Source organism: Hakea prostrata, chromosome 2, assembly GCF_041222555.1.
Source record: "Hakea prostrata isolate BN-2017 chromosome 2, UWA_Hpros_2, whole genome shotgun sequence".
In the NCBI taxonomy this organism is placed as follows: Eukaryota; Viridiplantae; Streptophyta; class Magnoliopsida; order Proteales; family Proteaceae; genus Hakea; species Hakea prostrata.
This window is the reverse complement of record NC_142601.1, coordinates 11,206,309-11,225,716: the sequence shown is the minus strand read 5'-3', so window position 1 is coordinate 11,225,716 and position 19,408 is coordinate 11,206,309. Positions and strand designations below refer to the sequence as shown.

General features: G+C 38.2%; 1 non-coding gene across 1 annotated transcript; it reads left to right on the top strand.

Annotated features, from left to right (window-relative positions):
* The first annotated feature begins 12,168 nt into the window (after nt 1–12,168).
* On the top strand, nt 12,169–12,240 carry TRNAP-AGG (transfer RNA proline (anticodon AGG)). Its single transcript has one exon. It is a non-coding gene; the product is annotated as a tRNA-Pro (tRNA).
* The last annotated feature ends 7,168 nt before the right edge of the window (nt 12,241–19,408 follow it).

Below are 19,408 nucleotides of genomic sequence, written 5' to 3'. Positions count from 1 at the left end.
TGGTGGACCGGATGATGAAAAAAATGACGCAGTGGAAAGCAAAGAATCTGTCCTACGCAGGGAGGGGAGTGATAATTCAAGCATCAATACAATCTATGGCATTATATCAGATGCAATTTCTAAAATTCCCAAAGACAACGTGCAAGAAAATTGACAGCATCTGCAAAAGATTTTGGAATGGACAACCAAACAAAAACAAACAGTTGAACTTAATTGCATGGGAAAGGTTTTGCCAATCAAAAATCCTAGGAGGGTTGGGTTTCAAAAAAATGGAAGACTACAATGACTCTTTGTTACTGAAGCTCGGATGGAGGATTCTTACAAACCCAAGGGCAGTGTAAGTACAGGTTCTTCATGCGAAATACTTCAATAAACGAAGTTTATTTGATCCAAAGGTAAAACAAAAGAAAGGTTCATGGATCTGGAACAGCATTACGAGTATCCTCCCACAACTAAAGACTATGGTGAAAAGACTAGTTGGAAATGGAGGGATACTTCGTATTGGTTTGATCCATGGGAACCAGGCCCGAACATCACAGCGGAGCACGATACCACATGAAGGCAAGAAAAAGCGACATTGGCGGAGATGCTGCATAATAGACATGGTCATGCACAAGCTGGATCAGCACCTGACACAGACACAAATACAAATGCGGTGATATCTCTTCCTTTAATTTTAACTGATCATGAGGACCGTTGGTCCTCCACTATATCTTCAAATGGAGAGTTCTCAGTTAAACTAGCTTATCAACAAATCATGAAACAACGTTTCATGAGCAATGATAATCAATATGCTAGTTGGTGGAAACATTTGTGGAAACTGCCCATACACCCAAAATTTAAAGTTTTTTTTTCTGGCGTGTCTTAAATGCAGGATTACCAATACGTGCAAATCTCGCACAATGGATGGACACTCAAGATGAGTGTGCAATGTGTGGGAAGGAAGCAGAAACCACATGGCACATCTTTATCTCATGTGATTGGGGAAAGCGCATACATGCGGCGGGACCATTGGGACTGCGTACAGAAAATTGGATGGATAACTCTCTAATTAATTGGTGCCAAAACATGGGAAGTCAATTAAACAACATCAACAACTTTCAGGGGTTTATGTCCACCTTCATTATAACTTGCTATTTCATATGGCCGGAAAGGAATGAAACGGTATTCAATCATATAAAGTTCCTAATCCCAACCAAGTTCTAGGGAAACTAACGTCGTGGATAGGGGCTTTAAAACCACAAAGGGAGGAAGAGAATACTAATACTTACAGTCATCATAACTGTGGGAATAATTATAATTTGGAAGAAAATCTATGCAACAATACACTAATAACTGATAAATGTATTTTGTTGTGTGCAGGGGTTCCTAATCAACAACTAGGGATTGTAGGCTGGAGCGTGGGAATACACAAAGACAGACATATACAATATGTCAATTATGGAAAGCAAAAGATGGAAGGTGTGGTGAAGGCGATGCTTGATGGACTTCAGATTGGAATGACAACAACGTCACAACGTGGGTTAAGTATAGATGAGATATGGACAAACAATCCAAAAATCGCTCATCTATTACCTAAACCTACAAAACTAAAGTGGCCTCTGCCAGAATTAACAAGTCTTTTGGATTTAGCCAAAACCACAAAAATGGTTAAATTTGATATTTTCCCAAACAGTTCACTCCAGATGCGGTTTGAATATTTTGCTCATTTAGCTTTTAATCAAGAGGATTACTGTAATAACATTATATGTAGTCCTTGTAAGTGTTTCCAGACTTAATTTTAATATATCTTCCTTTTCTTCGATCAAAAAAAATAAAAATTAGGATGGTCATGCCAAGTCACCTGATAGTGAAATAATTTCTTGCCACTCATTAGAGTTGGGTTAGTATTAAACAGAAGAGGAGAATGATTAGAAGCAATAGAAGGTAGCTTTCGCAGTGCAAGGTTAGGGAAGAGGGCCATTAACGCAGGAGAGAGGAAGAGGCGATCCAATTTTTCCATTGTTAGATTGGCTTGACTTTTATGATTGGACCAAGAGAAGAATGGACCCTCCCCTGAGACTTGAACAAGAGAGAAAGAGTATATTAAATTAAGGAGGTTATTTAGGGTAGGAGAAGGTTTGAAAGTGCCTTAACATTTATCAAAAGCGGATATAACCTCATTAAAGTTACTACATATAAAGAACGGTTCAGTAGAATTGAGGAGATCATTCAGTAAGGCTATCTAGCATAAATTTCTTTCATGGTATTTTGGAGGTGCATAGAGGAAAATAACCACAAAAGAACTGTGAAGAGAAAAAATTGATGCCAACATAATTAGCTAAGGAGAATACAATTTGGAAGGAAGATAGATTCTTAGCAAGAACCCATAAGCCCCCCCTGATACCCTCTTAAACCAAAACTAGGAATTTTGAATAGAGAGGAATACTGAGATAACTTCTTCCCCAATTTAGGCAATACATCCAGATAAGATTTACATTTGGGTTCACATAGGAACAAAACACCAGGGTTAAACTTAGTACATAATTTTCCCAATCTTTGCAGTGTGAATTTTCTATTGATGCCCCGAACATTCCAAGATAAAAAGATCACCTTTCTCTTAATAAAAAAGAAGGTTAAAAGCTAGCAGTACTTGAGCCCAATCTTCCAGGGAGCCAGCTTCCACCTCAAAAAACAGTAGAGTCTAAATGGATTTTTACACAAGCAAAGCAAAGACACTAACATGATTCTAACTAAAGCAGATGTTAGTTCTGAAACTGTTGAACAGATACAGGGAACACTTGATGAAGCACAAACATGACATGAAAAGCAGTAAGCTAATTAGCAAGTAGATCATCAAGAAAAGATAAAATATACCCAGGGATTTTACGAAAATCAGATAAAGCCCAAGCGATAGCAGAAAAAGAAGTCACACAAAGCAAAAAGATAGAAATCAATAAATGGAAGACAGGGTTCACTTGGTTATCCATCAGGGGTTGACGCTGTAGGGATATTGCTTTCTTACTAGCAGGGATATTGCTTAGAATGTTTTGACCCTCCCTGTTAAGAACTCTAGTGTCAATGTAACTTTTGAGTTGGTCAAGTAGGCCATCACGATCAGCAAAAGAAGCTAGTAAAGAGTCAACATAGGATTTTAAAGCCTCGAGAGGATTAAAGATGGGAACAGGTAAGTTTGAAGAGTGAACATATTGGCAGGGTTGAGCAAGGGAGATGGGTTGGTTGATCTTTTGTGCTTGTGCATGGGTTGTAATTGTCCTACGTTTTCACTCTCACTCTCTCGAAAGATATCATCCATTTCTATGTTCAACTGACATCCTTCAGTGTGGTGTGAATTAGCTCTATGGTGGTTATAGTAGACATGGTAAATATTGACTGTTTTAGCCTCGAAGAGCAGTTCTTTTTCATCCGAATTGAGCGAACCAGGACAGCTACTACCACTTCCTTTCATAGATTAATAGTAGTTTCTTTCCTTGTACCAACTTTTTTGTTCCCAAAGTTTTCCTCAAAGAGAGAGGTCAAAAAGAAATCCTCAGGTGCATCATCCTTGTCAACGTTGGCAACCTTACCATCAATTTTTTCATTTTTTTCATTCTCAGTTGCAGGAACTCCATCACACATCATAGGTGTTGGTCCTTGGTTAACATGAGCTCTTAAGAATTTCAGAAATCTTCAATACTTTATTAGCTCTGAATGCCATATATTTTTCCAGCTCCTTCGAGGAGAGAACTTTGGAGGACCCAAAGAGGATTAGGTTGATTTTGATCTTCTTAAAAGATCCTGATAGTGGCAAATCCATATTTGAACTACCATCCGGTAATCTTTAGTAAGGACAGAACCCATCAGAATGGGTTAAACGACCACACCTTGTACAAAGAAATTTTACTTCATAGTGGCATTTCAGCTGTATGATATCACCCCATTGTCAATACCCATGGATACTTAGGATTCCTCCGTATCAGCGAGATCAAACATAATTTTAGCTCTTGCCACCCTTGAGGACAAGCCAAGCTCTTTCAGGTGGAGTTGAACGTCTACCACTCTTCCTAATAAGGAAGTAGCTTTAGAGATTTTTTCCACCAAGTAGCAATCATCCCTAACCTTATGGAACTGGACCTGGACAACCATTGTGTTGGTTAAAAAGCAGCAGAAGACAAAACAGTGAAGGCAATGAAAATAATTAACTGAAAGAAGTTCGTAGTTGCCTTACATTATTCAAATAGAACCAACCTTTTAACAAGCATCATACAACTGAAAGATAGAATCTACCTCCTAATAACTAGGACTAGTACCCAACGTGTTTCACAATAAAAGATAAATATTGAGCATTATTAAATTCAAAATGTAGGTAAAGAAACGAAGTTGGAGTTGTGGTAAACTTCTACTCACGTTTCCTTAAACCCATTCTACTTCTAAAGTTTTGGTGTATTCTCAACACTCCCCCTTGCTCCAAAATTGCAAATCCAAGGAGGCCACGCAGAAATTCAAACTTGTCTTTAGCCAGAGGGTTCATGAATAGGTTTGCAAGTTGATGCTCTGACTCACTGTATTGCACAGAAATTTCTCCTTCGGCCACAAACTCTCTAATAGAATGTGCTTTAATGTCCACATGTTTTGTTCTTCTGTGATGAACCGGATTTTTGGACATTGCAATTGTAGCCTTGTTGTCGCAAAACACTTTTGTTGCCTCCTCTTGCTACTGATCGAGCTCTTCAAGTAATCTTCTTAACCAAATTGCTTGACATGTTGTTGCTAAAGCTGCTATATATTCAGCCTCAGATGAAGATAATGCAATTGTTGCTTGCTTCTTTGAGCTCCATGAAATAACTCCTGAATCAATATTGAAAAGATAACCGGAGGTGCTCTTTTGATCATGCATACATCCCGCCCAGTCACGATTGGTGTAGCCAATCAACTTGCATCTCATCCCATGTTCGTACCACATACCAAGATCAAGAGTCCTTGCTATATATCACAAAATCCTCTTTGTTGCTCCAAAATGATGCCTTGAAGGATTTTACATAAACCTGGAGATTACACCAACAAAGTGAGAAATATCAGGCCTAGTGTGAGTTAGATAGATTAGCCCTCCTAAAAAGCAAACCATTAGCTTGTTGTGTGCCATCCTCCTATTGCAATTTCTCATTCATGTTCATTGGTGTTCTTATTTCTTTGCAACCAAACATATGAAAATGCTTAAGCAACTCAATTGCATATCTCTTTTGTGACATAAAGATACCATCATCAACTTATTTCACCTCCAATCCGAGGAAAAAATGTAGCAGCCCCAAATCAGTCATATCAAATTCATTCTTCATGCTCACTCGAAACTCATCAATCATCGAGGAAGAACTCATATATATCATGTCGTTCACATACAAGCTCACAAACAAAGCATCTTTACCTCGTTTCTTTATGTAGAGTGTAGGCTCAATTTTGCTTCTTTCAAACCCATTCTTCAAGAAATAAGCATTGATTCTCCCATACCATGCTCGAGGTGCCTACCTTAGACCATAAAGTACCTTCTTCAACTTGTAAACTTTTTCTTCTTTTCCTTCAACTATTAAACCTACAAGTTGTGTTACAAACACTTATTCCTCCAACTCGCCATCAAGAATTGCTGATTTTACATCAAATTGATAAACTGACCAACCCAATTGAGTAGCAAGAGCTAGGAGAATTCTTACAGTTTCAAATCTTGCCATAGGTGAGAATGTTTCATCATAATCTATCCTGTGTTTCTGAGCATATCCTTTGGCCACCAACCTTGCTTTGTGCTTTTGAATACTTCCGTCTACATTGAATTTCGTCCGAAAGACCCATTTCACTCCCATTGCTTCCTTGTTTTTGGGCAAGTTTACTAGCTCCCATGTTTGATTCTTCTTGATTGCCGCAAGCTCCTCCTCCATTGCTTGCTTTCATTCAACTTTCTTAACAGCTTCTTCAAATGAATTTGGGTGAGCCACATATAAGGCTTGTGTTGCCTCATATATCTCTCTTAAGGACCTATACCCACGTGGTCCCACATCTTCACTTGAGCTAGATATTGCTGAAATTGTTTCCATGCTTGAAGGAGTGGTTGTACCTGATTGAACAGGTGAAGAACAATTGGAACTTGTGTTTAAATTATTGGAGCTGTTGCTAGAAATTTCTGGACTACTTGGTTCACTTTCGGCAACGAGGTCCACATTCTCAGCTTCATTGTCTTGATTTTCAACAATTAGTTCTTCAATTTGTACAACCCCTTCACTGTTTTCATGCCATGTCCACTTCCCTTCTTAATTAAATAATCTATATGCTTTTGAGTTGTTTCAATAACCAACAAAAACACACTTTAAAGCTTTATTATCTAGTTTGCTTTGAACTAGAGAATTAATCAAAGTGTATGCAACACAGCCAAAAATCCTCATGTGACTTACTTCATATCTTTTATCAGTCCAAACTTCATAGGGAGTTTGCTTTGGGACCACTCTTGTTGGTGAGATATTCATAAGATATACAGCTGTTGTTACAGCCTTCCCCCAAAAATGATTCGGCAACCCCTTCTCTTGCAACATGCTTCTTGCCATCTCTACTACAGTTTGATTATTGCGCTCCGCCACTCCATTTTGCTCGGGAATATAAGGTGATGTGAACTCTCTACAAATCCCATTTTCTTCGCAAAACAACCAAAACTCTTTTTGAGTAAATTCTCTTCCTCTGTCGGTCCTAAGAGCTTTGACAAGTTGTCCATTTTGCTTCTCAACTGAGGCTTTGAATTTTTTAAAATAATTCAATGCTTCATCCTTTTTTTGTAAAAAGAATACCCAACTCATTCTACTAAAGTCATCAGTGAATAGTAGAAAGTACTTACTTTCACCTAACGTTTTGGTTTGCATTCACCCACATAGATCACCATGGACCAATTCTTTTTGTTGCCCTCCATGCTTTTTTCTGTCGGGAATGGCTTCTTACTTTGTGTGCCATAAATGCATGCTTCACAGATGCCTAGAGTTCCAAGCATAGGCATTCCTTTGACCATCTCTTCTTGCTGTAAAATCTTTAAACTATTGATGTTGGCATGACCATATCTTTTGTGCCATAAAATTGTAACTCCCTCCTTTGTGCTATAAATGCACAGGATCTCCACATTTGTGAAGTCCACAGGAATTAGATTGTTTTGCGTCATGCTCGTCTCCACCAAGACTTTTCTAGATGCTTTACTTGTTACCAAGCATGAAAACTTGTCAAAGGTGACAATAAATCCACTTGACAATAGCTTTCCCACACTTAGCAAATTTTGAGACAAATTAGGCACAAAAATAACATTGTAAAGATAGTTGGTTTTACCATGGTTGTTTCGCATGCCCATGGTGCCTTTTCCTTCAACCTGTAATTGCTTGCTATCTCCAAGGCTGACCTTCTTTTTATAGCTCTCGGCCAGGCCTACAAATAAGGTTTTATTGCTTGTCATGTGATGAGAACATCCATTGTCCAAGAACCACACCTATTGATTATGTGCTTCTTGATCAACCCATGCCATAAACAACCTATAATCATCTTCTCCTTCTTCATTAAATTCAGCTTCTTCAGCATAATTTTCCTAATTTTGTTTCCTCTAGCGGACTGCTTGAACATGTCCAGTACGTTTACAATAATGGCATTGAACTCCTTGAGCTCTTCCTCTTCCTTGTCCTCAACCAATAACTCATCCACGACCTCTGCCATAAGTTTGTTCATGTGCACACTTTAAATCTTTTGCTACTAAAGCGTACTCCCCCTTAACATGAAATGCCTTCTATTCTGTTTTTTCTTCTAGCTGATTGATCCTTGCTTCTTGTGCTTGCAAGGATCCTATTAACTCATCGAATGACATCTGAGTTAAATCCTTTGATTCTTCTATAGTTGCAACAACATGATCATATCATGAAGTTAAACTTCTAAAAAATTTACTGATAAGAATGTGATCATTGCATTTTTCACCATAATTCCGCATCTGGTTCACAATTGACTAAACTCTAGAGAGAAAGTCTTGTATTATTTATCCTTCTTCATCATCGATGGTTCAAACTCTCGCCTGAGAGTCTGTAGTCTCACGGTGATGACCTTGGTATCCCCTTGATACTCTCGCTGCAATGTCAATCATGCTTCCCTAGAGGAATAAGCACTCAAGATGTTTGGAAAAATATCTTAATGGACTGCTTGTTGCAGTAAATAAAGAGCCTTTGCATCCCTCTTCTTGTTTTATGACATCTTGGTAGCATCATTTGTCTCGGCAAGGCCCTCCTCAACTAACTCCCACAAGTCCTGAGACTTGAATAAGGTTTGCATCTTCACACTCCAAAACTGATACTTTCCCCCATTAAACAAGGGAATTGGCAGTTGTGATGATGAAGATCCATTCATGTTTCCTTTCTTTATGCCAATTAAGATCGAACCAGGGTCGGATACCACACTATTGGTAAAAAAGCAGCAGAAGACAAACAATGAAGCCAATGAAAATAATTAATTGAAAGAAATTTGTAGTTGCCTTACATTATTCAAATAGAACCAGCTTTCTAACAAGCTTCATACAAGTGAAAGATAGAAACTACCTCCTAATAACTAGGACTAGTGCCCAACGTGTTTCACAATAAAAGATAAATATTAAGCATTATTAAATTCAAAATGCAGCTAAAGAAACAGAGTTGGAGTTGTGTCAGACTTCTACTCACGTTCCCTTTAACCCATTCTACTTCTAAAGTCTTGGTGCATTCTCAACACATTAGAGGTGCAGGGTCACCAAGCTGGTACTAAGGTGGCAATGGTTCCATTTCTAAGTGCAACAACATGGTTTCAATCCACCAAGGCACTTTTGAAAGTATGATATTGCGTTGGTCTACTGTCTCGAACTCTGCTGCTAGAAAACCTTCATCATGGTAGCAAATGAAAGTAGCACCCACGTACTCCCAACACGCGACGCTTTATTGATGCCCTTGCTGGGAAGCAACTTCATTAGAGGCCCTTCAAATGATGCTAGTTCCGAGCCTGTCATTTTCCAGAATGCAACAGCACTAGTACGCACACCATCATCCAGTCACACTGGTTTAAAAGAAGCTGGAGAACTACCCAACAGGCCAGATTGTGAGTTGGATCTAAATGAGTGAGATCTTAAAGATGGAGAGGACCCGGAACGACCCATTACACGTTGCAGTTGCACAATGAAGATCAGCCACAGAAGAAAGGAGGGAAGAGTTTGTCTAACAGGAGAAAGAATGGAAGAGTTAGTTTAGTAGGAGAAGGGAAAACACCCACGCATGGGTAAAGAGAAGAAAGCGAATCAGAGAACCACAAGTGGGAAGAAGCAATTTACTTGAAAAAGAAAAGAGACAGTATTGGAAATGAAAGAGTTGAAAGAACAAACGCGTGGAGATCAGTCCTTTTCAGGCCTTAAAATGGAAAAAAAAAAAGACAGGATAAGTAAGGTTGACATAAATGAAGGTAGTTGGAGCAAGTTAAGATGGCCTTTGGCCAGCATTTAAAAGTGACACAAAAACGGCTATGGAAACAAAGAAGAAATTAAGAGAGAAGTCGAGTAGGATCCACATCCTCTTTAATTCTTTTCCCTACAATTCCCTGTAATTCCCTTATAGGATTGTGCCACGTGGCATTTAAGTAATCCAAATGTTACCTAATTTAAACTAAATTTGAATTTTATTTAAACCCACCCATAAATTTGAATGTTATTTAAATTCGAGTTTGTTGGGTAACCTTTGGATTACTTAAATGCCACATGGCACAATCCTATGAGGAAATTACAGGGAATTGTAGGGAAAGGAATTACAGAGAATGTGGATCCAGTGGGGTAGTAGTTGAGAGAAGACAGGCAGACGTGGAGAACATTCAAAGTAAAGAGGGGTGTAGCCACGTGGAAGATTGGAGAAGCACTTGCATGATTAATTTCTTGAATGAATCCTATCATGCAGATCTAAGGTTGTTCCTTTTTAAAAAATGCACCTCAGCAACATCCCATCCGGTACCTTTGGTCATTGGACTCCCCTGCACGCATCAAGATTATACTACTATTTGCGGCCACCCCCCGAAGGGGCCTGTATATGCACATTGTGTTAGGTTCCAAATTACCCCAGGAGGGGTAAGTTTTAAGTCCCTTGACGACCAAGCTGTAACAAAGTGCATCATTTTCTCACGATTGAGTTGTTCCTGCCTGAAGTTTAGCAAAGGCACGAGACTCCAGTTTAGTAGCGTATAATATTAACATGGCTTTACTCCTTATAAAGATAATATATAATATTATTCTTCCCAGCAGTATACAATTGGAATTTCACCTGTCAGATCAAAGAATGAGACATCCTGTCGGATTCACATCCTCTGTAATTCCTTTCCCTACAATTCCCTGTAATTCCCTCATAGGATCGTGCCACGTGGCATTTAAGTAATTCAAAGGTTATTTAATTTAAACAAAATTTGAATTTTATTTAAATCCACCCATAAATTTGAATGTTATTTAAATTCTAGTTTGTTGGGTAACCTTTGGATTACTTAAATGCCACATGGCACAATCCTATGAGGGAATTACAGGAAATTGTAGGGAAAGGAATTACAGAGGATGTGAATCCCATTCTGTCAGATCACAGAATTAGATGTCTTATTTTTATTTTTTTAATCATTCTTAATTGTACTATAGAGATTAGAGAGTCGAGAATAATGTTCTACAATGCCGTCTAAGGGATTTTTATTTGCGGAGCCGCCTGCTGCCAGTGGCTAAGATCATGCCACGTGTAACACTTTAGATCTAATGGTTGTAAATTAAAATGTAAAGATATACATGTAAATACAAAAAAATTAAATTACAATAAAGACCTTTTAGTTTTCTAAATTTTCACTTTTTAAACCCCGATTCTATTTGTTGAAGGTAGTGAGTTCTTGATTGTTTTTTGAAAAATGAAAACAAGGGATTAAAGGGAGTGATCATCCTCCTTTGTAATACAAAAAGCGAACCTTTATAACCTCTGGTTTTCTTGAAGTTTTAACTTAAAAATTAAACTTTAGATTTAAGGCTTTTTATGTTCTTTCTCCTTTGAGAGATCTTTAAAGCCCGTGATTTTTTCTTTGATTCTGGTCTATCTAGATCCACCCAACTGGCAGCAAGTCACGCTTCTTCAGATTCTTTCTTCCATAGCTTCACTACTAAAAACGGGTAGTTTATTTTGTGAATTTATTTTACAAATCTAGATGGTTTAAGATCGGATAAAAACAATGATTTATTTTATGAATTTATAAGATATCAAGGACTTATATATCATTATCAAATTATTTGGATTAGTTTATAGACGGATGGCATAATTGCCACCATTAGCTGCAGGCAACAGAGCTGCTGCAAATAAAATTCCATTGTCAATATCAATGCAAGGTTGGTAGAGTGGTAAAATCTATACTGCTTCTCAGTGGAGAGGTCATGGGTTCGACTTTTATGGACGACAAAGCTCCATCTAAAAATATAATCGAGGTGCGCGCAAGCTGGCCGAGATAAAAATATCTTCAAGTCAGGATGGGTTATACACTTCTACTTAAAAAAACTATTTTCAAGTCAAAACGTGGCTTTCCAGTTCTCTAACCAATTTGTAGACCGACATGCCTTGAGCCACTAGGATTTTGTCATCTAGTCCCCATGTGCAGGATTCCAAATTGTCCTCAGCACTTTGTGTGTCAAAGCACATGGCTGTTCTATTGCCGGGGGAAGGAGACAACATGTACTTGGTCCTTGGTGACTTCAACTGCATTGAGTTGCGTTGCATTCATGATAACATGTTTATCTCCAATCATGAGTAAATTACATCCCCAGTTGATTCATTTTGTTTTCTGTAACTGGCCAGTTCAGATTCAACGATTTCTGACTGCTCTTATTGTCGGTAGGTCGGTGGATTTAATACCCAATGCCAATGCCTTATCCTAACTATATGAGTTGGCTGGCTTTGTGAATCCTTCCAAAATAAAGATAGGAACTGACATGAGAAAATAAAATTGAAGAAATGTGATTACAGAACTAAAAACTGGAAATTAGAAAAGTGATACAAAGTTAATCCAGTAAATGTGATCTGATCGATAATAAGCAAGAACCATATCTTTTCAGATGGGCAAGGAGATAGCATTAAATAGTTAAATTGTTAAGCTCCAAACATCTGTCATCGTTCAGGGCATTTGGTCTAGTGGTATGATTCTCGCTTAGGGTGCGAGAGGTCCCGAGTTCAATTCTCGGAATGCCCCCTCCCTACTTTATTTCTTTTATTTGGCTGTGAAATTTTAGCAACTCAACTCTGGGCTCAAGATTGAACTGAAAGGAAATCTGAGATGACTTCTTACATTATTTGGAGCAACTGAAGGTTAGGGGTGTCAATTTATAGTCCGAACCGTTAAAACAGAATCGCACCGGCTCGTTATAGCCTGAACCAGCCTGAACCGAACCTTAATGGGTCGTAATTGGGCTGAGGTTGTGGAGCCCGCACCAATCCAAAACCGAACCGCAACCCGTTTATAACCCGTTTTGTAATTTTACATTAAATAGTGTTTGAATCATTATATTACCATTAGGTAGTTGGTATAGACAATTAAAAATATTAAGCATGAATTCAAAGATCAAATATTCATTTTACTACTTAATATCTAGGTTCTTGATTTCTATAGAATGTGTGGGTTTTTCTTAAGAAAATTGACCAATAGCAACTTTGCTTTCCATATAATTTTTGCTTTTGTTATAGGATGCTCAATTGTTTCTTCTTGTTTTTTTTCTTACACACCATAAACCGTTAGTCAACCCGAATCTAAACCGTTAGTTAGCCCGAACCCAAACCGCACCAAACCGAAACCGGCCCGAAACCGTTATTTTGCTAATGGGCCGTGTTCAGGCTAGGTGTTTTTCAGCCTAAAACCGCACCGTTGACACCCCTATTGAAGGTCATGAGTCTAACGGTGGATTTAACCAGATCATCTTTATATCAAGGTTTTCATTCTTAATCATACTTTTTTAGCTTCTTCTTTCTTTTTTTTTAGCTCAAGCTTATATTGCAACGATATAAGCTTTGTCCATAAAGCTGTACATTTAGGTCTTGTTGCCGCAATTGTTTCTGCTCAAAGTTGCATGTTGTGGTTCTAGAAGGGTGTGATTTTTGTGTTTCCTAACTGTTCTAAAATGGAACAATCTGAGCAAAATGTTGTGTATGCCATGATGTCAAGATTGGATGTGGAAGAATGTGATCCATTTACTTATCATTGTTCCAAATTGAGTGAATCTTTATCTTTCTTGGACATTTGATTCAATCCACGAGTCAATGCCCTCTGATATTGCCTTTGTTGTATCCACGTAATCCATGCTTCCCCATTCTAGGAATGTGATCGTGCCTTCTCAAGCAATCCCAACCATCTAATCTTTTTTTCCGCATGCCGTCGTTTCCCTACACAAATTAAAATTGAATCACTGCATTGTTGATGAGTGAAGAGAGACTTATAGATACACAATTGGGGGTAAGTCGGCGTGACTTTTAGACCTTCCCCTCCTATCGTAATTGGGTATATTTGCATATCTGAGGACCATTTATTTATAAACTTAATGGCTTTAAGTGGGTTTGGATTTACATTATTGAAGACAACATCATTATGAAATGACCATATGGTATAACAGGTGATAATAAAAATGTTGAAGAACCACTTAAGCGTAGTTTTATCTAGTCCAGAGTGAAGAAAATAAAGGCAAAGTTGCAAAGATTATTGTGATGGATATGGTCCACTCGAACGCCTAGTGGTCCAAATGCTCAGACGCATCTACTCCATTCGCATTCCATAATCACAAGCCAAAGCGTCTCCTTACATTTGGCACATAGAGTACAATCAAGTTGGATTGTTGTCCATCGACCTTACCAATGATCACCTTAACAGGGATTCCTACATGCAAACATCTCTAGAAGAAAAGTTAAAATTTAGGGTGAACGGGTAATTTCCACAAGAAGATCCACCAAGCTTTATTGGGATAACTACAGATAGCATACTTCTGATTAAAAATTTCTATTGTAAGTAAGTTTAGTGGTGAAGCAACCATTTACAGAAAGTTTTGATACCCAACAATCTGTGTCACACCCCACCCAGCCCGATTCGGTCATACCCGAATACCCGTGGGGGTGATACACTATAGGACCAAGGTTCAGTGACAAACCCATACAAATATATGATATCTAGTCATAAAATTTGAAATATTAAGTTTACAACCATCCATTAACTATAGTCAAAAGTTAACTAATGTTAATCAAAGGAATATCAGAGTTTGGAAGAAGAGAATAGTTGTTTGTAGCAGAATAAATCAAGTATCTTGATAGAAGATGCCCTCGCCTCTCTCAAAAGATATAAGAGTATAAAGGTAAAAATAGTGACATAAATAACGCTAGAGAATTCCTAAGCATGACGATGTCTCTAGTACTAGAATCCGGCTCCATAGGAGCAATCCTGTCACAAGCACAAAGTTTCATGCGCGTCCACTTCCTCTCCAATCGCTTCCTCAAGATAATCTCCTGGCGAAGGATCCTCCATTTGAATGGAGTCCTTATAATCTATAGAATAATTCAAAGAAACATACACATAGAAATGAATGAGTTCCATAGAACTTAGTGATATAACTCAACAATCATGTCATGTATTTGTTCACAATTTCCACATCACACATATAAAATGGTAATATAATCAATGACAATAATATGATAAATAAATGATTATGATATTATGCTCATAACTTTATCATGAAGTCTCTATGGTAGACACGCATTAAGTTAAACATCAATCTACTTTGGGCAGTCTCAGTCACTCTCCTTCACAAGAGATGTCTAATGGGTTCTCCGCAATTGTTGGGTAAAGTCATGTCAAGCCATGGTTGGGGTATAAGTCACCACTCTCTCTCACATCACCGTTTGGCTTGAGATTTGGCGCATGTCAATGACAATTCTAAGCCCGATGCAAAGTCATACGGTTTCGTATTACATATGGTCAAAATATCTCCCCTCATGCCTAGTGCCCTTTGGGTTCGATAACCTTCCCACCTATGAATGATATCCTCAACGGGAGGCATCAGTTGGATCCCACTCCTTGACCCAATGGTCATCCACATATAATGGACATAATGCTTTCCATGTCCTCTCACGGGTTGGTTATCGGTTTTGAGCTCCTAGGATCTCTTATCTATTATATGCATCTCTACTATTCTATGATGACAGTGGACCTACTTGACATCACAGGACCTAGCCACTGACATCATGGGTTAACCGACTTCAATAACCCTACCGGAAGGGTAGTAGTACTCATAGGGTCGTCTAGAACAACACTTTTAGACACTTAACATTCATATACCTAGGTCAAGATGCACATTCTTATAAGGTCACTAGGGTAATGGGTTACCCAAAACTCTAGTTGGTAAATAGAAATAAGAGAAACAAGTCTCAAACCAATCCCATTCATTCTCTTTCATTCTCATATCATCAATATAACATTATAAAAGAAAGAAAAGAATCACCCATACATTCTTACCTTTCATTCACACAAAGTCACACACAATCACATGATAATAGATATCAAAATGAAGTGACATATCAATAATAAACTTGAAATAACAATATTAAGCATACAAGACATGGCTAGTATATTCCTCACATTTCAATTTGGTTTCTCTCTCCAAAGTCCCAAAATCACACTCAAGAGTATATAATTATGCTCAAAATAACCCTAATTACGTAAGAGAAAGAGTAAGTATTAATTGGGGATCAATTGGGGTTCAAAAGATGTCTAAAATTACACTTCCCGGACACAACCAGTTTGGACGACCTCAAACCCCCGTTCTCAACCTAGTTTCGGTAAAAATCCTTATTTCACCTCTGATTTCGAAATCAAATCGACGCGACTTTGGGGACTTCTAATTAACAATAATAGGGTCCTAAAAGTATCAACAATTTGTCTCAATTAGGCCTTAAACGAAAAACCCCAAATTCGGCTCTCGTGAGTGCCCACGGGTGTCCTTAAGACGTTTAATGCGAAATCGTTTGCAACAAATCGTATAAACTCTCAAAACCAAAGGGAAACATAAAGAGAACTAATGGAAGGCTTTCAATGCATTCAATATACCCTAACTACCAAAACCTAGCATTCATTGATGAATAAAACCATTAAAGTAGGTTTAAAGAAGAGAGGTTGAAGAACACTCACCTTTCTCAACGTTTCTGTGATGATTCGAGTCTTGAAGCATCGCCGCATGGATGGAATCCGGAACCCTTCTTGGTGTCTCCTCCTCTCCAAGCCTCAACCCCACTCTAGCATCAGAAAATGCGTTCAAAGGTGAGTGGAGTCATAAAATAGGGTTTTAAACCCAATTTTTCGAAATTGCCCCTAAATTGGGGATGTGTGGTAGACCCAGACATGTCAACCAATCAGATTGATAGGCCCTTGGTTGACCCCTCAACCAAGGTCTGATTCTGGTGTTTTTTTGGCTTGAATAAAATGTCTTTTAAGTATCTACTTTTGGGTATATTTACCTCGTCATTTGGATTCTCCATCATCGATTTCCAAACATGCCAAAATCTCCTTTTAATGCCTTCGTGATTGACCTTTTCTCTCCTCTTAAAATCTAGGAGAGTGGTCGAGTCATCACTAGGGTTATCCAGTATCATTGGGTCTATTTTTGAACCTTCGGGCTCGACTCAAATGGCCCACAGTTGTCGCCGACTCAAGTTCTGGGTTTGCGGTCCTGAAACCATGGGTTAAAAGGTTAGAAATCCGGGGGATTTCCGGGGGATTTCATAGTCTAGGTCCCTACTAAGAGAGTTACGATCAATGGCTAATCAATATAGAGTTGAGAAAGATGACCTAATTTCTTCTATCAATGAAGATTTTGTTGAATCACCTTGGCTGAACTAATATTCTTAGGTTGGAAATGGGAGTTTAACTCACCGATGGTATGGTTCTATGTTTATTCCACTCATGAATGAAACCAAAAGGAAGTGGGTTGTTGATCCCCACTTTCCTAAACACCAATCCTGCAAGATCTAGATTAACTTTTCTCAGCCCATTCCAAACAAGAGAGACATTTTTTGAGAAATTTTAGGATCAAAGATAGAGAGGTCTTTGGAAAGTATTCAGCTTTAAGACATTTAGCCCACATAGATTCAGATTCATTAATTAGTCTTCACCCTTGCTTAAGAAGTAGAGCACAATTAACATCCTCAAGTTTTTTAAACCCTAAACCCCCATTCTCTTTAGGCAACACTTATCCCAAGTTATAAGTGTGAGGTGTTTACTGAATTAGTATGCCAAAGCCAAAACCTATGACACAAAGAATCCATTTTTCTGCAGACTTCTTTGGGAAATAGAGAGTATTGCATGTGATAAATAGGCAGAGCAACTAACACATATTGCACAATAATTTGTCTCCCAACATAAGATAAAGAGCTAGCTTTCTAGCCACTCAATTTTCTCTGCATTTTGGTTAGGAGAGGTTGCAGATGCTTGATTCTAAATCTAAAATGGAAAAGGTCAGTGCCAAGGAAGGAAACTTTTTTGCTAGACTGCTTAGTTCCCAGAATACCAACAAGTTTATCCTTAGTATGCTAATTCATGTTCCTGCTAAAGAAGATTTCAGTCTTCTCCAGATTAATAATCTGTCTTGTAATATTAGAAAATAAATAAAAAATAATTTGAAATACACTTGCATCCTCCACATTGGCTCTACAAAACAAGAATGTATCATCAACAAAAAACAAGTGAGAGATCTTAAGGGCATTCCTGGCAATCCTTAAACCTTGAAAGGCATTGACACTTCTAAAATTGGAGAGCACTATGCATAGAACTTCCATGACAAGGAAGAACAGATATGGGCTTAGTAGACACCCTTGTCGGAGTCCTCTGTTACTGGAGAACCAAGAAAATGAAGAACCATTAATTTTGATTGTAAAAGTAGCAAAAGAGATCAGAGCAGAGATAAGTTCACAACACTTGGAATTAAAGCCTAAGCATTGCATTATTTTAAGAAAAGAGTTCCACTCTATCATAGGCCTTAAACATATCAAGCTTGAGGGCCATATACCCTGCTTTCCCCAAGTGTGTGACATGAAATTTTCATTTTCATTTTCAATCATAATGTTATCATGAATCTGTCTAGTCGGAACAAATGCAACCTGAAAAGGAGAGATGAAATCACCTAGCAAATGTCTCAGTCTATGAGTTAGTATTTTAGCTAAAATCTTATAGGACACATTACACAAGCTAATGGATCTGAAAGTTAGTCACTTCCGAGATATGCAAACAACAAGCCTGTCAAAGCCTTCGCCATTTGGAAGATGGGCTTAGTAAATATTTAGCAAGTGTATTATCATTTGAAAATGTTTTAATGCTTTATTTTGATCCATTTTTACAAGGGTCAATTTTACAAGGGTCAAGAAGGGGGAGGAGAATAAGCAGAGACAACCCATTAAAATTCATCAAGATGCCAACCTTCTTTGTATATTAGTTGTATAATTTTTACTTCTTTGTAAAAAAAAAGTTTTGGTTTTGAACACCCAACACAAGAGACTTGGAGATAACTTAATACTTTTATGTGTTCACATGCTCTTGATAAACTCCACACATCAACAAGGTACTCAACACATATTGCTAGTAAACCTGAACCCAAAATCGTTAGTAAACCCAATTCTAAACCGTTAGCTCAAACCATTAGTTTGCCCGAACCCAAACTGCACCGGCTCGAAACCGTTATTTTCTTAATGGACCGTGTTTGGGTTGAGTGCTTTTCAGCTCGAAACTGGCCCAACCCGAACTGTTGACACCCTTGCCCCTCCCTGAGAAAGGTGCCTTTTGTCTTATTAGAAGATCCTTGTATCTCTACAATTAATGCTTCGTACATATCAGGTGATATGTTGACCTTGAGCATATATGCTTGGAATGCAGCTTTGACCTTGAGCATATGTGCTTAGAATGCAGCTTTTGCCAAATTGTTGGGTGTTCAGGCATGGAGTTGTCATATGAGCCACCCAGCTTTTTTTTTGTCAGGTATAAACATGACAGAATGCAACCTGTGCCTGTGACGTGTTGAATTGAGAGAGAACACATATCCAACCAAGAAGATCCAACGATTTAGGTTTAGCTATAAATACCTATCACCAAGCCACCAACTGTAGTTAATGGTAATACTCATTTACTCCCACTCTACCTACTAAGCTCTTCATCTCTAGTAGCTAAAAATCCATCCTCGGTGGTGATATTGCTGAATCTGATTTAGGCTTCCGAGGCAATTGATTGAGCACTTGAGTTGGCCCGCACTCACTTTCTCTCTTGTGGATAGCTATCAAACCAATCGAAGTCTACATTAGTCCACACGACGGGGTCAGCTATGGGCGCAACAATTTGAATCAAA